Below are 12391 nucleotides of genomic sequence, written 5' to 3'. Positions count from 1 at the left end.
CACCATGTGGGAGACCCAGGAGTTCTCAACTGAACCTGGCTCAAACTCTGCTGTTGTGAGCATCTGGGCAATGAACCAGGCGGTGGGCTCTTGCAGGCATTCTGTCTCCGTCTCTCAAGAAAGAGAGGGGGAGAGAGAGGAAACTGGGAGCACCCTTCTGCCCCAACAACTTGCTCCTCTTTTCAACTGATAATCACTGGTTCCACCTTGCACTAGGATTTTCCCCTTATTTCTAATTTTAATTTAGTCCTAGGATAAAATGTCTAAATTATCTTTAACTAAAACATACACATAACCACAAAAAAACATCAACTAGAACTCAAAGGTAAAAAGAGAGGCCTCCAGGATCCCTAGAAGGAGACACAGCATCTTAGAAAAGGAAAGGCACCAGCCAGGGTTGTGGCACAGGGAGCTAAGCTATGCCTGTGCCATGGGTATCCCACATCCTAGCACCTGGTTGAGTCCAGGCTGCTCTGCTCCCTGCTAATGCTCCTGGGAAGGCTGCAGAAGATGGCTAAAGTACTTGGGCCCCTGCCACCCACATAGGAGACCTGGATGCAGTTCTGAGGTCTGGGTTTCAGCATGGCTCAGACCTGGCTGCTGAAGCCATTTAGGGAGTGAACCAGAGGATAACAGATATTATCTCTCTTTCATTGTTCTGCTTTTCAAATCTCTTATTTTTTAGAAAAAGACTTATTTATTTATTTGAAAGTCAGTGTTACAAAGAAGGAAAGACAGAGGCAGAAAGAGAGATCTTCCATCTGCTGATTCATTCCCCAAATGGCTGCAATAGGCAAGGCCTGGGCCAGTCTGAAGCCAGGTGCCAGGAGCTTCCTCCAAGTCTCCCATATGGGTGCATAGGCCCAAAGACTTGGGCCATCCTCTGATGCTTTCCCAGGCACATTAGCAGGGAGCTGGATCAGAAGTGGAGGAGGAAGGACTTGAATTGTCACCCATATGGGATGCACCCATCCACTGGTGCACTCCCCAAATGTCCACAATGGCCAGAGTTAGGCCAATCTAAGCCAGGAGCCAGGAGCTTCCTCCGAATCTCCCATATGGGTGCAGGGGCCCAAAGACTTGGCCATCTTCTGCTGCCTTAGCAGAGAGCTGGACTGGAAGTGGAGGATCTGGGACTTGAAGAGGCACCCATATGGGATGCCAACACTGTGGGCAACAGCTTTACTCACTATGGCACAGTGCCAGCCTCTGAAACAATCAAAAGGGAAAGGGAAGGGGGGAGGGGAGGGGAGGGGTGGGGAGGGGAGGGGAGGGGAAGAGAAAGGGGTAAAGACAAAGGAAGAGAACACAAAATAAAACTCACATGAGGCAGACACCAGATGGAGGTAGGGGAGCAGAGGGGACTACTCCAGGCAAACTCCTTCCAGTTAGCTCTCAACACTTACCCAACCCAATTCAACCCTTCTCAGTGATATTTGTACTTTTTTCTATTTAATCTGTTCAACTGAAATCACAACATTTAATTTTCCTTTCATTTAATCAGCACTTACTATATCCTATTTTGGATTATGAGTATTCTTTTATGTTTTACTTTGGCGTAGGATTTTATAATTTACAAAATGCAGAGCTGGTGATGTGGCATAGCGGGTAAAGCCGCCACCTGCAGTGCCAGCATCCCATTTGGCTTTGGTTTGAGTCCTGGCTCTTCCACTTCTGATCCAGCTGTCTGCTATGGCCTGGGACAGCAGTACAAGATACCCAAGTCCTTGGGCCCCTGCACCCACATGGGAGACCCGGAAGAAGCTCCTGGCTTCAGATTGGTGTATCTCTGGCCATTGCGCCCAATTAGGGAGTGAATCAACAGATGGAAGACCTCTCTCTCCCTCTTTCTCTGTCTGTCTGACTGTCTCTCTCTCTCTCTCTCTCTCTCTCTCTGCCTCTTCTCTCTCTCTGTAACTCTGACTTTCAAATAAATAAATAAATAAATCTTTTTTAAAAAAAGCAAAAGAAAATGCTTTTGCAAACATAACTTCCATTAAGTCCTCACAGCCACCCTGGGAGGAAGGAATTGCTATTCTTTTTGAAGGGGAGAAGACAGACCTAGAGATGTGGAGCTTTGCCCAAGACCATGTTCCACTGTACCAGCCCTGGAAACCAGACCCTGTGCTTTCAAATATCCACACTTCTGCCTTGGCTACACAGAAAAATAATGGCTGGCTGGTAGGTGCAGACCTTACATCTCTTTAATGTTGTTATCTTGGGAAAAGACACCTGGCATCAGGCTCTGCCCCTTCTAGGCAGATAATCCATGTCTATGGGTTGAGGCAGCTCAGGTAGTAAGGGTAAGGCAGAGGATGGGTGAGGGGCAAGGTAGAGGGAAGTGCATCAGGCATGAGTCTAGAGCAGTCATGTAAATTACCTCCATCTTCACACTCACATGGAAACAGGCTGGAGGTTGGGGCAGCAAATGTACTTTCCACTAAACACGAAGAAACTAAGCCAGTCTTTTAATACAGACAGACTCTGGCCCACTTGCATGAGCTTGCCTTACCCTCAACCCAGCTCTTGTTGCAAATCACTTTACTTGTAAAACTGGACAGCCAACCACCAGACTATAGCTTACTAATTTAATTAGATCCTCAGTTCTTTCAGAATAGTCATTCTTCATTCATTCAATAAGCATTTGGCCACAGGTTTAGGGAGAAGGGCTGGGAACAGATCCAGCTCATTCATCTCTGCATCTGCCTCAGCAACCTCAATGCAGGGGTTTGCAGTAGACGCTCAACAGATAGTTGCTAAATGCAACTTGATGCACCAGTTTATAATCTAGACAGGAGAGCAGTACTATGCACTACCACCCAATGGAAAGTCCCAAAAGAAGAAATCATATAAGAGAAGTTGATTAAACTCTGATGACAGAAATCAGGAACATTTTGAAATGTGGGATGGAAGAAGGCTGAGACTGAGGTGGAACAAGAGATGCAGATATTGAGGTCTGAGTGTGTCAAAAGTGAGCTGGAGGAAGAGGGCCATAGGTAAGCTGGGTATTGAGGGCACTTCTGTATATGGAGCCTAGGGTAGAAAGAATTATGGGCCTTAGACTGATAGAACTGAAGGTTGATACAAAGAGAAAAGGGAGAAACTCTGCTACCTCTGGTCTATGTGGTTCCAGACACCAACACAAACCCTGAGCTACCTGCCAAATTGGTGAATAAGACCCTGGGCTGAAGGAGCATAGCACCAGCCAGGGTACCATTTGGGCAGCTGTCCTTGAATCAGTTTCCAGTTCAACAGCCTGTAAGCACTGCCCAATTCTTCCTCATCAAAATACAAAGCAGTAAAATAAATAAATAAATAAAAAGACAATGAAGTGAAATTCCCCCCTCCAGTTGTAAGAGCCAGTACTAAGACTCATCCTCAGTGGGCAGAAGATTCTGCTTCCTTTCAGAAAAGGACACAAATACACAGGAAATATGAAAGGAGGGAGATTCACAGTGGTTGTGGGCAAATCCAACCAAATCATTCGACTTTATCTGGTTCTTCTGGGAGGAACAAGGAGGAGGAGAGAAGGAGGTGGAGTGTTCATGCTTGTGGAAGAAGAATGCCAACCATTGTGCTCTCTTACAGCTCAGTCCCTCCTGCAGTCTAAGCAACTGCAAAAGGTCTCAGAGGTCCTGGCAGTGAGTCCCAGCTGCTATAAGGAGACTTCAGCCCCCTGAGGAAGGCCTCCCTGAGACAAAGTACAATGAGAACAAACAGATGAGTAATACCACTACTCTGGCATGGTATTGTGGTACGGATGCAAATGACCCACCAGCAAACAAAACTGAACAAAGGCAATCTATATGAACACCTACAGTCAGCCCTGCCATTCTGAAAACCTCTCCTGTCTTAATGTTGAAACCTAAGTAGAAGGTAACAAGTGTTATCTTGGTTGGTAACAGGTGGACCCTGGGCAAACCACCCTCAAGTGATCCTGAAGACACAAACCCCATGCTGTAGCTGGAAAGCTGTGGCTGTGGCTCCTGAATCAAAGGGACCTCAGGACCAGCATAAATGCTGTTGGCCAGGAGACCCTGTAGCCAACACTGACCAGTAGGTAGGTTAAACACACTGAAAGCTTGCTATGTGGCAAGGAACTGAACATGAGTGGTTCAGTGGGTCACGGTGCCACCTATAATGCCAGCCTCCCATATGAGCACCCGTTTGAGTCCTGGCTGCATCACATGTGATTCAGATCCTTGCTAATGCACCTGGGAAAGCAGCAGAAGATGGCCCAAGTGCTTGGGCCTCTGTGACTCATGTGAGAGACCCAGATAGAGTTCCAGCTCTGCCCATTGCAGCCATTTGGGTAATGAACCAGTAGATGGAAGATCTCTCTCTCTCTCTCTAACTCTGCCTTTCAAATAAACAAATCTTTTTTTCAAAGATTTATTTATTTACTTGAAAGCCAGACTTACACAGAAAGAGAAGGAGAGGCAGAGAGAGAGCGAGGTCTTCCATCAGCTCACTGGTTCATCCCCTCTCATTGTATTTTTATTTATTTGAAAATCAGAGTTACACACACACACACACAGAGAGAGAGAGAGAGAGAGAGAGAGAGAGAGGTCTTCCATCCACTGGTTCACTCCCCAGATGGCCACAAAAGCCGGAGTGGCGCCAATCCGAAGCCAGGAGCTTCTTCCAGGTCTCCCATGTGAGTGCAGGGGCCCAACGACTTGGGTCATCTTCTACTGCTTTCCTAGGCCATAGCAAAGAGCTAGATTGGAAGTTGAGCAGCCAAGTCTCGAACCAGTGCCCATATGGGATGCTGGCACTGCAGGTGGCAGCTTTACCCTCTAGGCCACAGTGCTGACCCCAAGACACTTTCATAAGCAATGATATCAGATATCCTAAAGAACTGAGGGTCTTGGGAATTCAATCGTGTTGATGCCATCTTTCTATATTTTTAAACATTATTTATTTTTATTTATTTGAAAGGCAGAGAGAGAAAGAGACAGCTTCCATCCACTGGTTCCCTCTCCAAATGCCCAAGACAGCCCAGGCTGGGCTAGGCTAAAGCCAGGAACCAGGAACTCCATCCAAGTCTCCCATGTGCAGAGCAGGGACCTAAGTACTTGGGCCATCTTCTGTTTTCCCAGGTGCATTAGCAGGGTACAGGGCACAGAACAGCAGAATTGAGGATGAGAGAGATGCAGAAGGATTGAGATCCAAAATCTGAATATAAACACTATCCAAACTCCAACCTGATCCCTAACATACATGTGGTGTTAGACACCCTGGGGAACATGATGAAAAGCAGACAGAACCTAGCGGGAGGCACACCCAGGAAAGGCAGAATTGCTTCTTGTGAAATCTGCACCTTTGGCTGGTGTAACACATAGCTCAGAAGTAGAAATCAAAAGTCTTAACGGTTTAAGGTACCAAAGGTCAGCATTCATAGCTGTTAGCACACTTAGAAAATTTAGGAGAAATTGTAAGAGCAAAACAAACACAGAGAGGAGAGTCCCCAAAACTGAGCAGAACCTGACCCAAGCCTTGGTTGACCACTAATTAACACAGATGCAGAGCAACTTCCTGAGACCCAGCCCAAACCTGCAGCAACTGGAAATGGGGAAATGGAACAGCGACATCGCTGTTGCACACCACCAGACTCAAAGATTATCTGTGGCCCAGGAAAACCTACTACTTTCTAGGAAGGTAAATTGGAAAAACAAAACAGCAATCATCAGAAAAATAAAAATAGATTTCAGATTCTTAAAAATATAACAAAGTAAACATTACCAGACATCCAAGGACATAGGGAATTTGTTATAATATTGAGAAAAAAATCAATAGAAACGTACTTTCTGGGGCTAGCACAGTGGCATAGAAGATGAAGCCTCCACTGTAGTGTTGGCATCCCATATGGGCACCAGTTCACATCCCAGCTGCTCCACTTCCAATCCAACTCCCTGCTAATGTGCCTGGGAAAGCAGCAGAATATGGCCCAAGTACTTGGGCCTCTGCACCCACGCAGGAGACATAGAAGAAGCTCCTGGTTCCTGGTTTTGGCCTGGCCTAGCCCTGGCCATCAGGGCCATTTGGGAAGTGACTCAGCAGATAGAAGATCTCTCTCTCTCTCTCTCTCTTCTCTCTATCATGCTGCCTTTAAAATAAATAAATAAATATGGAAGAAAGGGAGGGAGGGAGGAAGGGAGAAAGAAAAGAAAAGAAATGTACTTCCTGCTGCAACCCACTGGCAACTCTCCACGGTGAAGAGGGGACTGGGCACAATGGATAAAGGTAAAGATAGACTATAGAAGGCGTGTGGGCAGAGGGATTCCCTCCGAGTTAGGAGGAGGAACCCCTCTCTGCCTTGCCCTGCAACTTTTATTTCTGCAGTTATATACCAGATATTCTTTCTGATGCCAGGCCAAGCTACTGCTTAGCTAAAAACAGCATTCCATGGAGATGTGGATGCAGATCCTAACTAGACTCTTATGTGACCTGACCCAAAAAAGGGAAGGGAGTAGAACATCCTGCTGTGTACTAGTTTTTGAATTTGTCATCTTGAGAACATACTTCTCTGCAGGCAAAGGGGCTTTGTCCCACAGCTGGTCAGACTGTTCTTGTATCTCCCAGCCTAGTTCCACTGCATTCCTCACAGGGCTGTGGTAACATTTTCCAAGTGGCCTCTAGCACTTCCCATGGGTCCAGATATTGAATTTAGTACCCGAAGATTCGCTGTAACTACAAGAAACATATTCGAAGAATGAAATGAAAACATTTTGAAGCGCCGGCGCCGCAGCTCACTAGGCTAATCCTCCGCCTGCGGTGCCGGCACACCGGGTTCTAGTCCTGGTCGGGGCGCCAGATTCTGTCCCAGTTGCCCCTCTTCCAGGCCAGCCCTCTGCTGTGGCCAGGGAGTGCAGTGGAGGATGGCCCAGGTGCTTGGGCCCTGCACCCCATGGGAGACCAGGAGAAGTACCTGGCTCCTGCCATCGGATCAGCGTGGTGTGCCGGCCCCAGCACGCCGGCTGCGGTGGCCATTGGAGGGTGAACCAATGGCAAAAAAGGAAGACCTTTCTCTCTGTCTCTCTCTCTCTCTCTCACTGTCCACTCTGCCTGTCAAAAAAAAAAAAAAAAAAAAGAAAAAGAAAAAAAGAAAAGAAAAGAAAACATGTTGAAGTAACTAAAGGAAAGCAGTGAACAGACAGAACATCTGAGCAAAGAAATGAAAACTATGAAACTATAAAATGAAAACTGTTACATAAAATTAGTAATTCTAGAACTAAAAAGAAAAACAATGAAATAAAAATGTAGAGGATGAGCTCATCAGAAAGTCTGAAAAGGCAGAGTAAAGAATCAGTGACTTTAAACATAAATCCCTAGAAACTACCCAATACACACAAAAAAGGAGCAAGATTGAAGGAAAACAAATAAAACCTCAGACACCCAGTGGGGAATAGATTTTAAAAAGGCAGATGACTAATTCAAGTCCTAAAAGGAGAAGAGAAAAAACGGCATGTTTTAAAGTTACTCAAATTTGGTTTAAAAATGGAATAGATCCATGAAATTCTCTAAAATATAATCACAAAGAAAACCACAACTAAGCTCAACACAAACTGATAAAACCAAAGATGTGATTTTGAAAGCAGCAAGAGATGACACTTTTCATACCGGACATACCGTTTTTAAACCATTCACAAATTGTGTAATACTCCTTCCTTTGAGAGCCTGAAACTAATTCTCTTGAGTGTTGACTAGATTCAGTGGTTCACCTGCAATGAATGAGTGAAAGTGGTGGTGTGTGGCTAAAGAGATGAGGTCTTAAGAGGCATTGTTGCTTCTCTATCTCCCTCAGATCATTTGTTTTGGAAGAAACCAGAGGTTGTGAAGATACTCACTTGCGTAGTAACCCATGCATTGAGCAATTGAGGCCTCCAGCTAAGAGCCAACAAGGGTAGTTAACCAAGACAATCTGAAATAAAATCAATTCAAGCAAAGAAAAGTTATCATAGATACTAGCCTAGTTGTGATAGAATTTACATGGTCATTGGGGGGCCGGCACTGTGGCACAGTGGGTTAACACCCTGGCCTAAAGCACCGGCAACCCATGTGGACGCCAGTTCAAGACCCAACTGCTCCACTTCCTGTCCGGCTTTCTGCTATGGCCTGGGAAAGCAGTAGAAGATGGCCCAAGTCCTTGGGCCTCTGCACCTGCATGGGAGACCCAGAGGAGGCTCCTGGCTCCTGGCTTTGGATCGGTGCAGCTCCAGCTGTTGTGGCCAATGAGAGAGTGAACCAGCAGGTGAAAGACCTCTCTCTCTCTGCTTCTCCTTTTCTCTAATTCTGACTTTCAAATAAATAAATATTTTAAAAAAGTAAATATAGTTTATTGATCAACTGTAGGAAATGAGGCCTCAACAATTACTATCCACAGGAGAGAGAATCCCAGCTGGAAGCCCCCCAGCCTGTCCCAAGGCAGAGCCCACCTGCCCTGCACAAGTACCCACTGAGGCAACCCCTTTCTATGTTTCTATGCCCTTTCCTCTCCAGTTCTCCCTCTCCACTCCTCTTAGCACCCCCCCAATAAAGCCCCATTCTCTTCTCATTTTCACTTCTCTGGAGCCCCCTCACCCTCCATCGTCCCAACCTAGGACAATGCTGTAGGCGATTTCCTGATTCCCTCCCCTGTCCTAGGGTTGGAGCGTGGAGGCTGACTTCCAAGAAGCAGCACCAGGAGCAAGTGACAGTATTTTTCGGGGTCCATCTGCGGCCTGAGGGCTAGCTGTCACAACTTGGAGACATCACTCTGTTCTGTGCTCACTCAACAGACAAGAAACATGGCGTCAGCATGCTCGTGGAAACCTCAGATCCCTAACTTGACACAGTGTAGTGGCGCCTCCTTGTGTGCGGAGCCCTGTCCTGCCGCTGGGAGCCGAAGGAGACCCTGGGGAGATCCTGGCTGGGCAGGAGCCAGGAGAGCTGCGGCGTCTGTGCTCAGCCTGGGGGCCACACACAGGCGCCTCAGCCCTTCTGTCATCCTATCTGAGGTACCCGGGAGGGGCGTGCGCTGTTCAGTCAGGCAGAACCGGTGGTCCCAGGGCTGGACTTCAACGTGGGATGAAAACACTTCTGAGCAACCGGGCAGTGCACGGGAGTCAGAGGGGAGCAGCTCCAGGAACCCTGGCTCTGAGATATCCATCACCTCCCCAGGGGCCCCTCCTCTCTCCCCTGATAACACCACCCTGGAAAACTGAGAAGCAGATCATTTTTACTTCCGTTTCCTATTCTTCTGAGGGCATTTTTAGAGATTGTCTAGATTTACACAAAAGTTGCAAAGATAGTGCAGAATTCTCATGTATCCCACACCCAGTTTCCCTTGTTGTTAGCATCTTTGCTATTACACATTTGTCACAGCTACTGAAGCCATATCTATACATAATTGCTGAGCTTCAAATTGCATTTGGATTCCATTAGTTCTCAAAAATATTTATTTGAAAAGCAGGGAGAGGGAGGGAGGGAGAGAGAGAAAAAGAGAGCGAGCACGAGAGAGAGATCCTCTATCCACTGTTTCACTTCCCAAATGCCTGCATCAGTGGGAGCTGGGTCAGGCTGGAGCCAGACCCAAAAACTCCATCTCGGTCTCCCACATGCTCCACTCAGAAGTGGAGCAGCCAGAACTCTAACTGGCACTTTGGTATGGGATGTGGGCATCTCAAGTGGCAGCTCAACCCACTGTTCCACAATTCCCATCCCTCGTTCGTTTTTTTTTTTTTTTTTTAAGATTTATTTATTTATTTGAAAGGCAAAGTGATGGGGTGGGGGGGTAGAGACACAAAGAGAGCTCTTGCATCTGCTGGTTTACTCCCTAAATGACCATAAGAACTGGGGCTGGTCCAGGCCTAAGCCAGGAGCCTGGGTCTCCCACATGAGTGGCAGGGACCCAAGCACTTGGTCCAGCTCCTGCTGCTTGCTCAGGTGCATTATTAGGGAACTGGATCAGAACCAGCACCCTCATATGGATGCTGGCATTGCAGGCAGCAGTTTAACTCACTGTGCCACAGTGCTGGCCCCTCATTGACTTTTATTAATGTCTTTTTTCCATTCCAAGATCCCATCCAGAGCACCATATTACATTTATCCCGGTCACGTCTCCTTAGGCTTCTCCTGGCTGTGGCAGTGTCTCAGACTTCAATGACCTTGACGTTCCTGAGAGATACTGGTCAGATCATCGTATAATGTCCCTTCAATTGAGTTTGGTTGACTCAGCTGTGGGTTTGAGGAAGAAGAGCACAACAGGTATGAAATGCCATTCATCACAACATGTCAAGGGTACATACCACCCGCTGGATTTATCATTGATGATATTAACCTTTATCACCTGGCTAAGACAGTGTCTCTCTGTGATGTCCCCTTTTTACTCCCCTCCCCTTTCCATACTACAGTCTTCTAAGCGAAACCACTATGTCCAGCCCACAGTTAAGTGATGCTCTGCTATCCACATGTGCATGTAGGTTTCACACAGACAGAGTTTTCAAATGAGTCAAGCAAATACCTAGCAGAGTGCTAGGTGCCTATGCTTTATGGCGAGTCTTTGTTGAGTTTTATAAGAAAATGCCAAGCATCTCCCATAGTGGCTGCACCATTCACATTTCTGCCAGGAAGAATGAGGGTTCTTATTGTCCTGTGTTGCATCAGCACTTGGTGTGATCAGTTTCTTGGAGTGTAGTCACTCCAATAGCTGTGTGATAATAAATCATGAGTGTTGAGTGTTTCATTTCCATTTTCCTAATGACAAATGGCATTGAGCATTTTTTTCATGTGGGTAAATACCATCACACACATCAGTAAGTCTCCTTTGCTGCAGAGGCGCATCTGGAGATGGTTGCTTGTTTTTTAAATTGGATTATTTGCTATTGTTCAATTTTAAGAGTTCTTTATCTTCTCCATACAAGCACTTTATCAGATGTGTGATCTGCAAATATTTTCTCCCAGTCTCTGCCCTTTACTGACATAACAATGCACATTAGTGCAGATATATTTTTATATATTTGAGAAGATAAATGAGAAATCCTGTGGGATGCTGGTGCCTGCTGCGGTGGGCAGGATGGCAGTTAGGTGGGCCCTGGGTGCCTGAGCTGCCAACCGTGGGTGAGCTCTCCATGGGGGTGGCCTGGTACAGTGCTCTGACTGCAGCAGCATTAGTGTGTGGTATTGCTGTCTTGCACTTTCCTGGCTACTGGAATCCCCAGTAGTAAAGTGAAATACTCTGGGCTCTCCAGTGCCACACTGACCTTCAGTTTAAGAAAAGCCCTCCTGAGATTCCCTTACAAGGCCATTGCACTCACCACCATACTGCTTCTGGTTGGCGCCCTTCTCCTTATCATAGGCTCCGTTCTCTGGCAGGTAAGTTAGCAGAAGGGGGGGGGGGGCGTGGGACAAACTGAGCAGTTTGGTGCTGCTCCTGGGCATCTGATGCTCCTGCCGGGATTCTACCACCTGCACATGGCCTTGTGTGCATCCAAGGGTGGTTACGCTCCTGATGCATTCCAGACTTTGATGGCCAGCACCCACCTTAGTCCTGAGGAGTTACGGAGGACTGTGCCCAGTTCTGAGATACTGCGCAGAAACTCTGGCTAAGGGATTAGCAATCCACTACTTTTGAATGTTTAACAACACAATGGCTAGATGAATGTGTTCCAAAAACATTAACAGAAATTACAATTAGCAAATTAGGACATGCTCCCTTTTTGATCTCATGGTGCAGACAAAAGCTCCTGACAAGTTTTTCTACATGGATATGTATCTTGGAAGAATAACAGTGTTAATTGGGAAAGCAGAAGGTTGTTCTACATGGAAAGTGTTGCTGCCCCAACTCTGTTGAGAGTTGAGCACTTCTTTTCTTTTTTTCTAGACTTTATTTATTTGAGAGGTAAAGTTACGGACAGTGAGAAGGGGACACAGAGAGAAAGGTCTTCCATCTGCTGGTTCACTCCCCAGATGGCTGCGACTGGTGGGAGCTGTGCTGATCTGAAGCCAGGAGCCAGAAGTTTCTTCCGGGTTTCCACAAGGGTGCAGGGGCCCAAGGACTTGGACCATCTGCTACTGCTTTCCCAGGCCATAGCAGGGAGCTAGTTCAGAAGAGGAGCAGCCGGGACTAGAACTGGCACCCATATGGGATGCCAGCACCGCAGGCAGAGGATTAACCTACTGCACCAGAGTGCTGGCCTCGAGCATTTCTTTTAAATAGTCTTTGTTGTCAACTTGTTCTTTTAGCAAGAGAGGAATAGAGTATGTGGAAAGAGAAAGAAAGAGAGAGAGAGAGAAAGGAAGGAAAAGAAATGAAAACCACCAACTGTGGTGTTTTCTGAGTAGATGACTTGAGGAACTGAAGGATGGTGGTGGGAGTGGAAAAGGGATATTACCAAGTAATATTTGTATA

The 12391-nt window shown here is 46.7% G+C and overlaps 1 pseudogene; it reads left to right on the top strand.

Annotated features, from left to right (window-relative positions):
* Positions 1-5523: 5523 nt before the first annotated feature.
* LOC149126752 (transmembrane protein 230 pseudogene) lies at positions 5524-11528 on the top strand (annotated as a pseudogene).
* Positions 11529-12391: the final 863 nt, after the last annotated feature.

This window comes from Oryctolagus cuniculus, chromosome 5, assembly GCF_051225735.1.
Source record: "Oryctolagus cuniculus isolate XC-2025 breed Fujian yellow rabbit chromosome 5, ASM5122573v1, whole genome shotgun sequence".
In the NCBI taxonomy this organism is placed as follows: domain Eukaryota; kingdom Metazoa; phylum Chordata; class Mammalia; order Lagomorpha; family Leporidae; genus Oryctolagus; species Oryctolagus cuniculus.
The sequence above is the reverse complement of the archived record's forward strand: the minus strand, read 5'-3'. Positions and strand labels throughout refer to the sequence as shown.